The sequence below is a fragment of the Theropithecus gelada genome, chromosome 6 (genome assembly GCF_003255815.1).
Source record: "Theropithecus gelada isolate Dixy chromosome 6, Tgel_1.0, whole genome shotgun sequence".
Classification (NCBI taxonomy): Eukaryota; Metazoa; Chordata; class Mammalia; order Primates; family Cercopithecidae; genus Theropithecus; species Theropithecus gelada.
Genome location: NC_037673.1, coordinates 177,654,657 through 177,673,513, shown reverse-complemented (window position 1 = coordinate 177,673,513; position 18,857 = coordinate 177,654,657). Strand labels below are relative to the sequence as shown.

The 18,857-nt window shown below is 38.3% G+C and overlaps 1 non-coding gene and 1 pseudogene across 1 annotated transcript; both read left to right on the top strand.

Moving 5' to 3' along the window:
* The window catches only part of LOC112627128, a 75,214-nt pseudogene that overhangs the window by 6,096 nt on the left and 50,261 nt on the right, over window positions 1-18,857 (top strand).
* On the top strand, window positions 4,118-4,220 carry LOC112627216. Its single transcript, XR_003120072.1, has one exon. It is a non-coding gene; the product is annotated as a U6 spliceosomal RNA (small nuclear RNA).

Below are 18,857 nucleotides of genomic sequence, written 5' to 3'. Positions count from 1 at the left end.
TTTTTTTTTTTTTTTTTTTTTTTTTTGAGACGGAGTCTCGCTCTGTCTCCCAGGCTGGAGTGCAGTGGCGCGATCTCCACTCACTGCAAGCTCCGCCTCCCCGGGTTCACGCCATTCTCCTGCCTCAGCCTCCCGTGTGGCTGGGACTACAGGCGCCCGCCACTGCGCCCGGCTAATTTTTTGTATTTTTTTTTTAGTAGAGACGGGGTTTCACCGTGTTAGTCAGGATGGTCTCGATCTCCTGACCTCGTGATCCGCCCATCTCGGCCTCCCAAAGTGCTGGGATTACAGGCGTGAGCCACCGCGCCCGGCCAGGAATTCTTTTAATAAGTTCGTTTCAGCAGTCTTATGAACTAATTATCTATTTGGTTAACAGTCTGGGAAAATGGTATACAAACAGATTTCAAATGAATAAATTTTGGGAAAATTCTTAAGGTGGGTGTTATGAGTCTTAACAGCAACTTTTATTTATATATATATATATATATCGGGCTGATTTTTATATAAAACATATGATACTAGAGAAAGAAAAAGTTTCACACGCAAATACTTGGTTTATACAAAGTCATTTAGTAACACATTCATAGAAAATATAAATACACAAAGGCTATAGTCTAACTAAATGTGGCACATAGATTTGTTTATTTGCCTCTTTAAATTGAGTCAACATGTAAAATTTAGCAGACTCGTGCAGGAATCTGGACCTCAGGCTTGTCTCAAGAATCAAATCTGGTGTCCCCCAAACCCCATCACTTGGTCTGCTGTGCAGAGGTTGCCCTGTGTAGGAGGCACATATTCTCCAGTTTGCCACTGTGCCCACCTGAGGACTTCACTTACCTAGGTAACCTCCTCCATCCTTATAAGTATTTGAGTTTACTGCTTCTGTTTTATATTATATTTTCATAAAGATTTCAAGATTTTCAAGATGGTGTATATTGGTTATATAGTCTATAGTTTATAAATCCCTCAATTGTGGGGTGGAATTTTAGAATTCAAAAGTTTTTTTTAACTCTTTTTTTAAATATATATGCCACGAATAGTCATCTGCTTGTGAGAATGCCTAGAAGCCGTTTTAGGTTATTCCTGGTGAGAGTTGGCTGGTTTATGAATATTGCAGACACTATATCATTCTTCTCAGCAATGTCCCTTAAAAATGCAAGTGACTTATTGGCTTTTATTATGCTAGAAATAAGCCATATACATCAATATTAAAATTTTTATTGATAATCCATTGTAATTTCATTTCCGATTTATATTTTGCCTAAAGTAAAAAAATGTTAAATAGCAATTTAAATGGAAACCAATACAAATGGATTTAAAAAGTAAAGTTGCATTAGCATCCCAGGATTATCATTATAATTGACAATAAAATTTCTTACTGAGCTTTGCTTTTTAAATATTTGTTTTCAAACATTTTTAACCTGTCTCTCTTACACAGAATATACTGAGCTTTCTAACAGTTAAGATAAAAATCTATCCTCTTGTATTAGGAGAAATCCCATGGACTATTTAATAATAATGAAAATAAGTGCATTTGAAGCCAGTCTCTTAATTCAGAGCTCATTTCCTTAGTGACCCATTTGAATCAGGAATGCCTGACATTGGGATCTGGGATCCTGACACCATTGATAGATGTAAATCAAGCAAGTTTGTACCACCCAGAGGAAACCTCCACCTGAATGGGGAAGTTCTGGCAACTGTCTCCCTGAAACTCTAGTTCCTAAAATGTTAATATTTGTCACAAAAGTATTGTCAAATTGGGATTAGGCAAAGTTGAAGGGATTTCTTGATTGTTGGCCATATAGTACAGTTTTGTAATACTTCTCAAATGCAGATGATCATCTCATCTTTCTGTTGGGATACAGTTCTTCTGGTAAAACAAATATTCTTTGGTACATAGTTTAAGAAACACTGCTCTAAAGATAATAATTTACATCATTAATTTATTTTAAAAACCTAAAGCATTTGCTACTATGTATTAGGTTTTAGGGTTATAAAGAAAAAAGACACAGCTCTTGCCCTCAAGAAACTCTTGGTTTCAGTGGGAAACAGTGAAATAATTACAACATATTATGCTAAAAGCTGTGATAGAATCAAGGATTTTGGGGACTTGTAAATAAAGTCAGGTTTGGAGATGATGTAAGTTAACGTGGGGAGGCAGAGGAGGGGTGTTTGCAAGGCAGTGTGTGGTAAAGCACAGAGGAGTGAAAAGGAAGGGACTGCTTTGCATTTACTTTCTTTCTATATTGTATGTTTAAATTCATAGCATCTTATAGGAGATTTTTAGTTCAGTTGAGAAATATGTAATTTTGTGGATTATAAATTGTTTTTGCTTTCTTACAGGAAGGAAATACACCACTTTTGCGTGCTATAATTTGTAAGAGACAGCAAATGGTGGAATTTTTAGTAAAGAACCAGGTAAATGTACATGCTGTTGATAATTAGTCCACTTTTTAGCCAGAAATCAAACAGAAAGCTAGACTAGTTAGAAGTAGCAATGAGTGTAAGATTCTTTCAGGACTTTTAAAGACCTTTATCCTTAGGGATCTCAGTGTTCATTTTATTCCAAGTATAACCTTACATGTGAGATATAAATAGTGTCACATCTTTTACTTTTCTTTTTTTTTTTTTTTAAACAAGGTCTCACTATGTTGCCCACATTCCTGAGCTCAACAGATTCTCCTGCCTCAGCCTCCCAAACTGCTAGCCACCATGCCTGGCCTGGCTTTTCTAATTAGTTATTGGGTCTTGAAATGCCCAGTTTAGCAGAAAGTCTTGCATTGTCCCCTGGGGCTATCTCCTATGCCTTCATCCTTTGAATTTTTCAAAAAGCTAAGGGGTTCCCTAAGTCCAAGGAAGACAATCTTGCTTTACAAGTCAGAAGATTGGGGGAGAAAGGCCATTCTAAACATTCTGTGGTTTCATTGATTCACTTGCTGTATTGCTGCCATGGTAACTGGTCCTGCAATCTGGTAATGATTGACTTTTGCCACCAGGATGGTTTTACTGATTCAGACCCCTCACTCTTCGTGGTGACTCACACACAGTTCACAGCTGTGGTGTTCCCTTTATTGACTCAAATCCCTCAGTCTTTGTGGTGACTCACACACAGTTCACAGCTACAGTGATGCCTTTACTGTTTTTTTTTTTTTTTTTTTGGAGACAGAGTCTCGCTCTATTGCCCAGGCTGGAGTGCAGTGGCGTGATCTCTGCTCACTGTAAACTCCGCCTCCTGGGTTCACACTATTCTGTCTCAGCCTCCTGAGTGGCTGGGACTACAGGTGCCCACCACAACACCTGGCTAATTTTTTTGTATTTTTAGTAGAGACGGGGTTTCACCGTGTTTGCCAGGATGGTCTCGATCTCCTGACCTTGTAATCCGCCCGCCTCGGCCTCCCAAAGTGCTGGGATTACAGGCGTGAGCCACCGCGCGTGGCTTGTGATGCCTTTACTGACTCAGATCCCTCACTCTTCGTGTGACTCACACGCAAAGCTCACAGCCACTGTGTTTTTTAGTTCCTGTACATATGTTCAGCCATTGTTCCCAGCACGCTGCTCCGCCAGCAAGGCCTCCTGGCTTTATCCACACACAGAGTAAGTAAAGCGACCCCTGCCGTAACACTAAAAACCTTATTTCTTGCCCACCTCTTAGCTAGGCTGAGCCTAGACCTTGATGGTAAGTTATCCTTTGAGACCTGTGTTCATCTTTTCTCTAGCAAATTCAGTTGGGCTTGTTCTCAGCAGTCAGGGACGTTCAAATAATGTTGCAGGAAGAGATCAGAGCTCCCTTTCCCTTTTGTTATCACATCTGTACCTTGAGGTTTTTTTCTGTCCGGTGTGGCAGCTTTTGTTAGATAGCAGAAGGCTCCACATTATCCTTCAATAGAGTCGTGGGCACCAACTTGCAGTTGGCCCCTCAAGTAATGTGTTTCCATAATAATGAAAATCTCTCAGGCTACTTGCATCTCTACTTCAAGTTTTTTAAATATTTTAAAATTCTACCTCACAGGAAGTCATTCAATAGAATTCTCTGTATCTAAAGTAGGTAATTTGGATTTAACAGAGCTAAGCTCATCCATGACTCATGAGTGTCCATGTATAAAACAGGGCTTTATACTTGTTTCAGCAGCACATATTCTAAGACTGGATCAATACAGAGCAGATAAGCATGGCTGCTGCCTGAGGATGGCACACAGATTCAGAAAACATTCCACATGTTGCACAGTCCCAAGAAGGTCATTTGACTATTTGTTAACTAGCTCCAAGGAAACAGTGCAAGTCAGACCAAAACAGGAGACATCCAATATTGAAATTGTTACTGTTATTATAAAAGTATTCACGTAAGGTGATCTGTGAAATGAGAACAGCGCTGAGTATGGGATGTTACATGCAAATATGTTGTTAGTCCATGACTTGGAAATGAGGAAACGTTAACGTGCATCTCTTTCGTGGAACCAAAAAACAAGACAAGCCAGGTTTTGTCTTGTATGTCAGTTGGAGAGGACCAAGAAGATGCAGGTCTCTAACTCAGAGACCTGCTGGCTCTGAGTTTGAGGAAGTAGAGAAGGAATGGTAGTTGTCCAAGTCAGGTTTTGACATTTATGAGTTTTCTGCCCTTGGTGTGATTGATGAGCTCAGGAATAGTGAACAATTAGGTAATCTATTTTAATGAGATAATAATATATTTATATATAAATTTAGTTACAAGTTATGAATTAGCTAAAATGCCCTGAACTACAAGCCACAATGAATAGAACTGATAACCAAAATTAGCACTTAGTAACATTTTCTGAAAACTGTGACATTCAAATATTAGAACCTATGAAAAAACGCCCATCAGGTTTTGAGATTCCAAAATTGTTTCAGCAATACAGTTCAAGAATAAATTATTCCATTGCTTTACTATTTCTCTGAATATTTAAACATGTTATCTCATTATATTCTCCTAACAACCTAGTGAAGTAAGGTAGTAAAATCCTTTTTTTTTTTTTGAAAAAGCCATGAAGCCTAAGAGAAGCAACTGGTCTAAAAACAAAATACCTATGGGTTACAGAGTGAGGACTTACTCTGAGTGCAGGACACTTTCCAGGATGTTAAGCTAACTAGAATTAATTTACTGAGCTACGCTTCTCTCAGTTTATGAGTACTTCGTGTTTTTCTTCTTTAATCAGAAGCTTAGTAAGTTTATAGAGCTTAAAATTTTAAAGTGTATAGGACATTAGAGTTCTGATATTAGCTCTGATATTGTCTGAAATGCTTTAAGAATTTAATATATTTGGTAAATATTTTTCATATCACTATTAAAATAGTAATTTTATTTATTACATTTATTATGCATAGCATCCAACAACAAATTTTGGAACATAAAAATAAGATACTTTAAAATGATCTTCAAAACGACAGTCAAGGTAAGATTTCTTATAGTAAATTTCTCATTTCTCTTGGTGGTCTTATTGATTTTAAAAAGTAAGATTATAGGCCAGGCACAATGGGTCACGCCTGTAATCCTAGCACTTTGGGAGGCCAAGGCAGGTGGATCACCTGAGGTCAGGAGTTTGAGACCAGCCTGGCTAACATGGCAAAACCCGTCTCTATTAAAAATACAAAAATTAGCCAGGCGTGGTGGCAGGCACCTGTAATCCCAGCTACTCAGGAGGCTGAGGCAGGAGAATCACTTGAACCTGGGAGGTGGAGGTTGCAGTGAGCTGAGATCGCACCACTGCACTCCAACCTGGATAAAAGAGCCAAGAATCCATCTCCAAAAAAAAAAAAGTAAGATTATATAGTTTTAATCATAAAAGAGCAGTTTTAAATATATATGTATATAAATTAATTTTTAAATTTAATTTCTTTAGTTTAGAATTCAGAATTAACAAGTTAGTTGTAGCTAATTCATAATCTCGCAGTATTGTCTGAAAACCATGCATTTACCTACTTACGTTCCCTGAAATTCTACATGATATTTTTGTGTAAATATAAATAAGAAATTAGATTTTTAAGTTAGTATGTTTTATTTTCCTCTATAATCACATTATTACAAATTGGACTTGTGATGCAAATGGATCTTCTATTTAATTTTTATAATAAATGGTTTGTATTTAGTAAATAAATATTAATTATAGTTGATTCTTGAATAATAAGGTGGTTAGTGGCTCTGATCCCTGTGCAGTTGAAAATCTGAGTATAACTTTGACTCCTTCCAAACTTAACTAATAGCCTACCATTGACTGGCAGCCTTACTGATAACATAAACAGTCCATGAACGCATATGTGGTATGTGCTGCATTATTAGATACTATGTTTGTACAATAAAGTAAGCTAGAGAAATGAAGCTGTTATAAAGAAAATCATAGAAAAGGAAAAAATGCACTTACTATTCGTAAAGCAGAAGTGAATCCTCCCAAAGATCTTCATCTTCATCATCTTCAGGTTGATTAGGCTGAGGAAGAAGAAAAAAGGTTGGTTTTGCTGTCTCTGGGTTGCAGAGGCAGAAGGAAAATCTGCATCTCAGTGGGCCCCTGCAGTTCAAACTCTGTTGTTTGAGGGTCAACTGTATTACACAGGAGTCTGTGTCACTAAGAAAGTAACTCTCTTCAGAACTGGGAGCTCAACAATCCCTTTCTGATACCGTAAACAAATGGAAATAAGAACCATAAAACTGAGCCAGTGTGCACCCATACAAATAGGAGATTATTTTTGAAGATACCTACTGAATGCAGAAGATGGGAAAGTAACTCCTTTACAAGAAGCAGAAGTTATGCTACGTATGCTTATACAAACAAGGTCTATTTTTTTCCTCATTCTCCACAAGTTGGAACCTCATGAGGTATATTCACTTCTTAGAACAAGCTATTTTTAAAAATGTGCTGAACAATTAAAATATTAATTTTGTTGGAACAAGATACTCTGTTACCAGGCTGGGCGCAGTGGCTCATGCTTGTAATCCCAGCACTTTGGGAGGCTGAGGCAGGCAGATCACTTGAGATCAGGAGTTTGAGACCAGCCTAACCACAACATGGTGAAACCCCATGTCTACTAAAAATACAAAAATTAGCCAGGCACGGGGACAAGCACCTGTAATCCCAACTACTTGGGAGGCTAAGCCAAGAGAATTGCTTGAACCCAGGAGGTGGAGATTGTAGTGAGCCAAGATTGTGCCACTGCACTCCAGCCTGGGTGACAGAGCAAGACTCAAGACTCCATCTCAAAAAAAAAAAAAGAAAAAAAAAAAAAAACTCTGTTACCATTAGGCAAAAGATGATCATAATAAATATTACAGTAGCCAAACTCTAGGCTCAAAAAAATAAAATTATAAAAATGGTTCACAATAACAAAAATATAACACCAAATGCATTGTACAATCTGAACTGTGTAAAGACACCATTAATTTAGTACATATTTATCAAACCACTTCTATAAGTTAGGTTTGGCAAATCGCAGCAGATAAGATGGAATTGAATAGTTTTTGTCTTTAAGGTACTCATAATAGAATACAGATAACTATTTAATTTTTGTGTTTTTTTACCAGAATTTTTAAGAAAAAATATTTTAATTCATTCATACGCTTTTCCACTTAAAAAATAACTATCATGTGTCTTTTGTGGACTAAGCATTTTTCCAATGTTACAAAATCCATTTTAAAAATACAGTTAGGAGATTGTGAATACCATTGTCATTTATTTACTACCTTATGTAGTGCTTACTATGTGCCCAATGTCATCTGGGAGTTTATTGTTATAATTTATTATGTATGTATTATGTTCAGTATGTGCCAGGCACTTTTAGATTTGTGGTGATGAATGCAAGCTTCTAAAATCTGGGTTGAATTTAGGGTAAGCATGCAGAGTGAGTGGAACTTTGCCAATAAGGAGGCAGAGGGATGATGCTTGGCAGAAGGAATATGTAACAAGTTGCATGTTTGACAGAAGCAGCAGCCATGAAGAATGAAAGTTTTTAAAAAAGGAGGAGCAATTTTAAAACGTAGGATACCTGAGTGAACTTTGTAGAGTTTATGAGCAGTTCAAATTTACTAGTGCAAAAAAAATTATATGGGAGTGGTCGGTGATGAGGTGAAAATAGCTTATAGTTATTATTTATTATGTATTTATTATGTGCAGCATGTGCCGGTGAAGGCAAGCTTTGCAAAGATTTTGTTGTTGTTGTTGTTTTACCTGTGTCTAGAAACAAGTTCAATAAAAGACTTTTAATAGTATAGAAATGAGTAGATCTTATCCTGTAGGCCAGGGGAAACTTCTCAGGTAGAATGCTTTTGGCTGCAAATACTAGAAGACCTAGCTAACAGTGGCCAAAACCATAAGAACCAGACTTCGTTTGGTTGTCCAGTGATATAATTGGATCCCACTTGTTCCTCTTTCAGCTATGATGTTGGCAGTATCTTGTTCATTTCTCCTTTCATGGTTGGCTACTTAGCAACAGCTCCAAACATCATGTTCTCACAAGATAGTATCTAAAGCTGGAAGGGCTGCTTTTCTTCACATGTGTCTCTTAAATTGGGAGAAAACTCAGAAGTATGCAGGGGACTTTTTGTAATTTTTTTTTTTTTTTTTTTTTGAGACAGAGTCTTGGTCTCTCACCAGGCTGGAGTGCAGTGGCATGATCTTGGCCCACTGCACCCTCCACCTCCCAGGTTCAAGTGATTCTCCTGCCTCAACCTCCCAAGTAGCTGGGACTACAGGCGCCTGCCACCACACCCAGCTAATTTTTGTATTCCTCTTTTTTTTTTTTTTTTTTGAGACGGAGTCTCGCTCTGTCGCCCAGGCTGGAGTGCAGTGGCCAGATCTCAGCTCATTGCAAGCTCCGCCTCCCGGGTTCCCGCCATTCTCCTGCCTCAGCCTCCCGAGTAGCTGGGACTACAGGCGCCCGCCACCTCGCCCAGCTAGTTTTTTGTATTTTTTTTTTGTTTTTTTTTTTTTTTTTTTGAGAGGGAGTCTCGCTCTGTCGCCCAGGCTGGAGTGCAGTGGCCGGATCTCAGCTCACTGCAAGCTCCACTTCACGGGTTCACGCCATTCTCCTGCCTCAGCCTGTATTTTTTTTTTAGTAGAGACGGGGTTTCACCGTGTTAGCCAGGATGGTCTCGATCTCCTGACCTCGTGATGCACCGGTCTCCGCCTCCCAAAGTGCTGGGATTACAGGCTTGAGCCACCACGCCCGGCCTAATTTTTGTATTCTTAACAGAGACAGGGTTTCACCATGTTGGCCAGGATGGTCTTGATCTCTTGAAGTCATGATCTGCCCACCTTGGCCTCCCAAAGTGCTGGGATTACAGGCATGAGCCACCATGCCCGGCCCTTTTTGTAATATTTTATTGGCTGGGTCACGCCACATGCTCATTCCTAAACCAGGCACTGGGAAAGCAAATGTGATTAGCTTAGAATAATCATTTCTCTTTTGAAGCTGGGGAGGGGTATTGGGATAATAAATATCCAAATAGATTTGTGTTTCTCCAGCAAGCAACAATAAGGAACTGCTCCTGGATAGGGAGCCAGCAGTGTTTGCTCTAGAAATTCACTGGAAAATCATGAGTAGGGGAGGCATTAGATTAGATTTGAGATTTAGGGCACTCTGTTCAGGGTATAAAGCAGGGATTGGCAGGCTTTTTCTTTTTAGGAAATATTTTAGCCCATGTGGTCTGTCTCTCTCTCTCTCTTACTCTCTCTTTTCAAGAATGATTTAAGCAGCTGAAGGCCATGTGGTCTCTGTTGTAGCTACTCAACCCTGCCATTGTAGTGTGAAAGCAGTCATAGGTAGCATGTCAGTGAGCAGGCCCGACTGTACTCTCCTAAAACTTTATTAAGATAAAACATGGTAGGCAGGATTTGGCCTGTGGTCTGTAGTGTGCTGACCCCTTATGTAGAGGATCAGTGGAGAATAGATGTCACCTGGGAGCATATAGGTATTACTGACTAGGTATTTATTATGTTCATGAGATGACATCCACCTTTAAATGTGTGGTGATGAGCACAAGCTTCTGAAAAATGGATAGGATTTAGGGGAAGCATGCAGAGTGAGTGAAACTTTGTCAGGCAAGAAGGCAGAGGGATGATGTTTTGCAGAAGGAATATCTAACAAGCTTGCATGTTTGACAGAAACAACAGCTATGAAGCCTGCAAATTTGTAAAAAGAGGAAGGTGCAAAAGGTAAGACACTGGCCGGGCGCGGTGGCTCACACCTGTAATCCCAGCACTTTGGGAGGCTGAGGTGGGCAGATCACGAGGTCAGGAGATGGAGACCATCCTGGCTAACACGGTGAAACCCCGTCTCTACTAAAAATACAAAAAATTAGCCGGGCGCGGTGGCAGGCACCTGTAGTCTCAGCTACTCTACTCTTAACCATGTAAAGAGACTGGGAGACAAGGGAAGCTTCAGCCGCAGTTAATGCTATAGTTTCCTTGTCACAAATCCACGGAGTATACAAGCCTTATTACAAGGTTTTCACCCATCCATGATAAAATAAAATGATGGAGCTCCACTTTATTCATTTGAAAATATTGGTGTTGCTGGGGATGGTGGCTCCTGCCTGTAATCCCAATAGTGTTGGAGGCTGAGATAGAAAGATCCCTTGAGGCCAGAAGGTCCAGCAGCCTGGGCAACATAGCGAGACCCCATGTCTGTTTTTTTTTTTAATGTAGCTGGGTGTGGTGTTCTGCACCTGTAATCCCAGCTACTTGGGAGGCTGAAGCAGGAGAACTGCTTGAGCCTAGAAGTTTGAGGCTGCAGTTAGCTATGATAGCAACATTACACTGTAGCCTGGGTGGCAGAGTGAGACCCCATCTCTGATAAAAATCAAGTCAAATAAGATAAGATAAAATAAAATGTACGTCTTTTTCTTGGAATTATGCTTTTTAAATTTGTTTTGCTTTCTAAAAAAATTTAAGAAATGACAATAATAGTTGGTTTATATAAGGCTTTCAGAAACTGGCTTCTGCCCAAATCTCCATCTGCAGCCCCTTCTCTCTCTGCCCTTTTTTCTGGCATTACTGAGCTGCTGGTAATGCCCCAGTCACCATCTCTCATGTAGACAAATACGCTCTGGGAGGCTTCTCTCCCTCTCTTGCCACTGCCTGGCATGCGCTACCTTTCCTGCCCTCTGCCTGCTTTAATCTGGTGAACCTCACTGTCTAAGTCTCAGCTCAGGCACGATCTCTAGAAAGGCCATCCCCGATGACTCTTATTCCCATTCTTTAAACCCCAGTGCTTACCACTTAGCAAGAACTCCATAAACATTTAGTAAAATAAAGACTGTTTATAAGAAGATTCCTTCAGTCTAGCAGCAAGGGGGATAGACATGGAAAGACATGATGCACAGTTCAGATGGCAGAGTGACACTAGAAAGCGACAAAGTACTAAGAGGTCCCCAAGGAAGGAGACACCTGTATATGTGCAGAAAGATAGCCGGATTCAAGGAGGACTTCACATAGCATTCTGAGCCTTTTTTTCTTTTTTCTTTTTCCGTTTTTGGAAACAAGTTCTTACTCTGTCACCCAGGATGGAGTGCAATGGCATGATCGAGACTAACTGCAAACTCAAACTCCCGGTCTTAAGGGATCCTCTCGCCTCAGCCTCTTAAGTAGCTGGGACTACAGGCACACACCGCCATGCCCGGCAGAGTTTCTGTGGAGTCCGGGTTTCAATGTGGTCTCCAGACTGCTCTTAAACTCCTGGCTTCGAGCAGGTCTCCCTCCTAGGCCTTCCATAGTGCTGGGATTACAGGTGTGAGCTACTGTGCCCAGCCTACATTCAGAGTCTTAAAACACGAAATAAATTTGTCAGAATAGTAGAGGAAAACATTTCAAATGTAAAAATCAGGATATACACTAATAAAGGTATAATGGTAACAAAATTTTGCAAATTATTAGTAAATAACTCACTTAGCATGTTGTTGAAAAGATACTATTATGAAGTAGAGAATAAAGTATTACTTTATATGTTTTTACTGTATTTTTAAATTTTGCTTTGTTTCCAGCAGTTTTGTTTATTTATGTTGGGTGGAATAATTTGTGGGTGACCCTGAGACTTTTGCATGGCTTGAACCTGCTGATATCTAGTGTCTCCCCAAGTGGTTTGGTGAAGTTTTAGATAATTAGAAGTATTTCTTAAAAATATAAATATTCCAGTAAACATTAAGCTTCATTTAAACTCTCCATTTATGAAATAAAAGTATATGTTGTTTTATATCCATTTTTATAAAGATTATAGTCTTTAACTGTTCTAAGTCATTCATCTTAACTCAACATATGGATTTGTCAGCAGAACACGACTTAAAAGTGGCTTCAGAGGAAAACCAAGAAATGCTTGAAAGAAGTGAAAGTAAACAGCCACAGGTATGTAGCAATTTAAATTCCTGGTTTGCTATTGGTTGGTTAGTTGGTTTTTCTTTAATAACATAGCATAGTCCAAATGAAGTGACCTTTTAAACTATCCTTTTAGAATCCAACAGATCGTAATTTCATATTTAATTTTAAAACATTTTAGCCAGTTATAAAATTTAAAATATTCTTACAGTCTGTAGTAACTCATAGCTATCTGTACCCTTGGACTTGAGGCCAGAAATTTCCAGAAGTCTCCTTGCTCTTTTATTTTTATAACCTTCCTCACGATAAAGAAAGTAACATCAAAAATGGAGTTGTATTACTAAGCTAGAGAGATTATGAACAATTGGACAGTGATGGCCACTGAGTTCTACTCCTGTTAAAGGAGGCATCATTCCCAGTGGTTCAAACTTTGCAGTTTTATGTTGCCGGTCACCAGTGCTGAGGTTAAAAACTTCTGTTTTTTTTGGTCTCTGGTTGCCTTCAGTGTCTATGTTCAGGGAGAGGATGGGGTCATACAATCAACCCAACTGCCTGTTAAGAGAATTACGACTTCCAGAATGGGACTTTGGTGTCGGGGTACAAACAATAACTTTCTTATTTTAACATAAATAGTAAATGTTATTAAAATCTTTTATTCCACTGTCACTAGTGGAACTTAGAATATATTAGAACTGAATATAAGAAATAATCTATCCAGATAACACACATATTACAGTATAGCATTTGAAGTAGAATCTAAAAATTTTCTTCTCTTTCTGATTGGTGTTTATTTTGGTTTCTAATAATTTAGCATTTGCCTACTCTCTGGTTAATCTTCAGAAATATGAATTTACTGTAGGGGTTCACTATGGTATGCTGAGGTCAAAATCCTTTTAAGAGAGAAAGCTTTTAGAATACTACATATATATCATCTGTGAACCCATTTCTGGAAGATTTCATAATGAATTAAGTTTAGTCCAAACTAACAGTGAGAATTAAGCTTGCTGGTTCATGTTTTTCTCCTATGTTAAGCCAAGGCAAATTATGTTTTACTTCTTAGTTATAATCCAGTAACTTAGGGGTAGCAAAACATAGATTAAGTTTTACAGTTAAATTTTAATTATTTTCTATTTTTTGTTCATACTTAATTCAGAATAAAGTTAATTTTAAAACATGCACCCTAACAGAAAAGACATCTGAGAAACAAAACAAGCAAATTAATTTTCCACTTTTGCACCTGCCAAAAAAAAAAAAAGGCTCAAGAACCAGAACTGAGTAAGAATTGTGATAAAGAGGGTATTATCTGTATATTCAAGACTTCTTTTAAAATTCATTACAAGGAAGTTCAACTGAAGATTGGTGAAAGTTTTGAAAAATCCAAAATTACTGTGTGTCCTGAGGAATAGCTCTTACATAGCAACTCTGGAGAGGGACAAAGTTAAAGGGAGTGCCCTCTAATCTGATGAATCATATCCCTGACTGCAAGGAAGCAGATGCATCTTGGAGTGTCTAACTCTGTAGTATTCCAGGCATTGCCTAAACAGAAGGAGCCCATCACAAACATGTCTTTTCATTGCATTTATACTCTGGGTCCCTAAAACACACCTGTCAGTCATCTTCTAAGCTTTACACAAATGAAAATAAATCAGACTGTAAAAATTATAACAAACCAGACATGTAACCTGTTTCTCAGAGATGAAGAGAATTGTTGTAATGATACAGAAATTGAAAAATTAAGGAACCCAGTAGTTATGGTTGAAATGAAAGAGATCAAGAGTTTGATATGCAAATGACAAAAAATACAAACCAAAATACCACTAATTGGAAATTAGACATTGGCCTCAGTCTAGAGATCCAAAAAGTCTTTTTGATTTGTGGTTTTCTCACTCCAAAGAAATGAGGCATGTGATACAGATAAAAAGCCACAGTATTTCTGCTGTTACAGACACTTACAAAAGCAAAAATCCAATACAGCGCTTGTTCCACAAGCCATATGGAACTTAGAAGCTCTTCTAAAGCTTAGAAGATGACTGGCAAGTGTGTTTCAGGGAACCACATATGATAGTCCCACTGCTAATAGCTATAAAAGCATGAAACTCGAATGAGAAAATGTGAGTTATTCTCCACTCCGTAGTGACAGAACACCAAAAGCACATCTAGAAGACTTACAGCAAGATATGCAAAGGCTTAAGAATGAGGTGGGCATGTTACAAGCAGAGTTCCTGGCTTTGAAGAAAGACAGTTCAACTATAAAAAGAAAGGTTCACTTGCTACTTCTCTTTTTATAAATTATCTGATTCATTCTGGTTTTCTACTCAAGAAAATCTCATGTGTTTAGTTACAGTGGGGTTATCTAAATGTGTAATTATGTGTCAAAGTAGATTAGTGCTGCTATCTAAATGACAGTTCTGGAAAACATTCTCATAATATTTGTTCATTAGTCAACCTAAGTCTCACTATCAGTCTTCCAAGTAGCACATGGCCTGGGAAAATAATTTAGCCATATACCATGTGACCTTCTGAATCAGCTAAACATAAAGAAAATTGCTAAAGAAATAAGGTCTAGATTCCTCTTCTTCTTTTTTTTTTTTTTTTTTTTTTTTTTGAGACGGAGTCTCGCTCTGTCGCCCAGGCTGGAGTGCAGTGGCGCGATCTCGGCTCATTGCAAGCTCCGCCTCCCAGGCCAACGCCATTCTCCTGCCTCAGCCTCCCCAGTAGCTGGGACCACAGGCGCCCACCTCCGCCCCCGGCGAATTTTTTGTATTTTTAGTAGAGACAGGGTTTCACCGTGTTAGCCAGGATGGTGTCGATCTCCTGACCTTGTGATCCACCCGCCTCAGCCTCCCAAAGTGCTGGGATTACAGGTGTGAGCCTCTGCGCCCGGCCTAGCTAGATTCTTCTTACTGTATTCATTTAAAGATGAATTACATTTATTTAAATGATAAAATGGTAACACAATGGGAGGGAAACAATGACTGAGAAGAGACTTGAAAATGTATCCAGGCTTGAGAGTTGCAACAAATATTATCAGCCAAAGATGTCTGTTTAATGTGCTTTCATGCATGTAAGTTTGTTTGACTCAAACTGTTTAAATTTATAATTCCATCATGGTCATTTTAAATATTTTTGGAAACAAATACTTTTGCATATTTTTAAAAAATCACCATTCTCCAATGTTTCTGTTGAATCACACCTTTTTTTTTTTTTTTTGAGGCGGAGTCTCACTCTGTCGCCCAGGTTGGAGTGCAGTGGCGCGATCTCGGCTCACTGCAAGCTCCGCCTCCCAGGTTCACGCCATTCTGTCTCAGCCTCCCGAGTAGCTGGGACTACAGGCGCCCACCACCGCACCCAGCTAGTTTATCGTATTTTTAGTAGAGACGGGGTTTCACTGTGTTAGCCAGGATGGTCTCGATCTCCTGACCTCGTGATCCACCCGCCTCAGCCTCCCAATGAATCACACTTTTATATTATGTTGTTTAATAAAATATGGTAAGTTTTGATGTGTATAATTTTATCATATAAGTAGTATAACTCCTTAGCCAAAAATTTATCATTTGACTCTATAGTAGAAAGCTGAGTTCTGTACATTGTATTCTAAAGATAGACAAAAATCTAGAGATTTTCTTCTTTCAAAGTGAAAGCAGATGAGGCCTCCCGCTATCCTCTGAGGCATTAAATTGCTTTGCCAAAGTCACACTTTTAATTTATCTGACTAATTTGATATATTTATCTGGTAATTTATGTAATTCAGTAATATTTAATTGTATCTTCCCTTTTGGTGCCATGAAATGCTAGGTAATGCCACTGTAGGAGCTTTGGGTGAATTATTTAATATTTCTTGGTTTTACTTCCATCATCAAGTAGATAATGGTGCTAGAGTATACAACTATACTGTAAATCTTCCAGCTATAAACTTTTGTGGTAATTGAATCTAAACTTGGGGAACATCTCATTTTCCAGGATTCTGCAGTAGCAACTCAGTAGTTTCACTCTGCTCCTTGTGTTGTGGTAAACTTTGGTTCCTCTGTTTCAGTGAGCACCTTCACTTTTTTTATATCCCAGGATCCAAATGAAAAAATAAGGATAAAAGGCAGTGGGGAAAATAATAGCTTAGTGCAGAAAAGGGAAAGCTTCTTTTCTGTTTCTGAAGCCCCACAAGGTCACATCCTCTCGATCTGGCTATTTCATGGAGAATCCAGGTGACAAAGACAAAAGACACATTTTATGCCTGTGTCTTTTTGTTTCTCTGTTTTTGTGTTGATATATTTACACCACAGAAGTAACTGTGATCTGGTGGAGAACTAGAAGTAGAGTCAGAAGCCCTGGGAAAATCCTGCAGCTTGCTTATATTTTTAACCTCTCTTTTTAAGAATTGTGATAACTAAATAAGTTCATCAATGTATGTTTGTAGAAGTGCTTAGTACAATGTCTAGATTTATGATTTAGTAAATGAAATTCTTATAACTGACTAAAAAAATGTTGACTCAAATCACAATACAATATTATCAGGGAAACAGAACTTTTTTTTTTTTTTTTTTTTTTTTTTTGAGACAGAGTCTCGCTCTGTCACCCGGGCTGGAGTACAGTGGCGCCATCCCAGCTCACTGCAAGCTCCGCCTGCCGGGTTTACGCCATTCTCCTGCCTCAGCCTCCCGAGTAGCTGGGACTACAGGCGCCCGCCACCTCGCCCGGCTAGTTTTTTGTATTTTTTTAGTAGAGACGGGGTTTCACTGTGTTAGCCAGGATGGTCTCGGTCTCCTGACCTCATGATCTGCCCGTCTCGGCCTCCCAAAGTGCTGGGATTACAGGCTTGAGCCACCATGCCCGGCCAGAAACAGAACTTTTAAAACTTTGAGAAATTTTATCTGTCCAAATACACGTGGAGGTAAAGCTTTTACTATAGGGTGGTGTCTGGGTTAGGTATCAGGGTATAAATGCAATTTCCTTTTTCCAATATTTTAATTTAGTCAAATTAGTTAATATTTTACTTTATGCTTTGAGTTTGTTGTAATTCAGAGAAAGGCTTTTCCAATTCTGATATTCTTAAAAATTCTCCAGTGTGTATGTGTGTGTTTTTAGTTTTATGGATTCATTGACTTCAAATAAATTTTTGAACTTTTTGAAATTTATGCTCTGTAAGGTTCAAGGTTTTGCTTCAACTTTTTTTCCAGTTGGATATCCACTTACAGCAACTTTTAATTGCATGAATGTACAGGTTGTTCTTTCACTTCAGAGATAACCATGATGTTATTTTATTGAGTGCTAGCTGAAAATTTCTTTTGTTTTATTTAGGATTTTCAAAGTTATGGAAAAAAGAAGGATGTGATATATACAAATTGCATGTTGAAGGGAGATATTGCCATACTCAGATGGGAATTATATGTAATAAAAAATGACAGTCTCAAAAAGGAAAAGGAATATATTCAGGAAATTAAAAGTATTAGAGAAATAAATGCTAACTTTGAAAAGAGTGCAAGACTCAATGAGAAAATAACAAAAAAAAAAAAGTCCCAGTGTTGGCAACAGCTTAATGACCTCAAAGCTGCGAATACAAGGCTGAATTCAAAATTGGAGAAGGAAAAACACCGCACAGACAGACTGGAAGCTGAAGTTGAATTCCTCCATTCTAGACTGGCTGCTGCTATGAATGAGCACAATGAAAGTGTAGAAACAAAAAGCCTAGAATTCGTTTTACAGAGAGCACATAATTTTTCTGTACATAAAAAAATGAGTTCTACTATTTCTCAACTAAAAGATAAAAATGAGTTGCTTACTGAACAATTTTCTAAAGCTGGGATGAAGTTAAATACCTTAAAAGGTAAGCTCCATGAGACAAGAGATGCTCTCAGGGAAAAGACATTGGCTTTAGAAAGTGTGCAGATGCACCAGAGGCAAGCACAGCATCGAATAAAGGAAATGGAGCAGGTGCATCCAAATGAGGAAGCTAAATGAGTCAATCCACCGGAAAGCACAACTGTGTAGAGGAGAGACTGTATCAACTAGAATGTGAAAATCTCTTGCTTAAACAACAACTAGAGGGTGCTCATAAGGAAGGCAATGATAAAGAGATAGTAATTAATATCCAGGGAGGCTGTTTTGAGAGTGGAAAGAAAGATCTTCTAGAAGAGAAAAATAAGAAATTAATGAATGAATATCATTCTATAAAAGAAAAACTGTTTCAGTATGTAAAAGAAGAAGCAGAGGAGAAGTAAGTATGAAGAAAGATAAATATTTTTAACCTTCCAGAAAGAAAATTTAAACATTTCATTGTGGCTATATGTTGAATCTAATTCAATATAAAAATAAATAGATGAAAGTGTATTTATCATACTGTATAATTCCGTTTCATGAAACATCCAGAAAAGACATATATAGGGACAGAAAGAAGATGAATGTTTGTGTAGGGCTGGGGCTGGAAATGGGTCGTGACTGCTGATGGGCATGAGGGATTGTCCTGGAGTGATGAAAATGTTCTAAAGCTGGATTGTAGGGATGGTTGCACGACTAGTAAATTTACTAAAAATCTTTGAACTGTATGTTAAAACA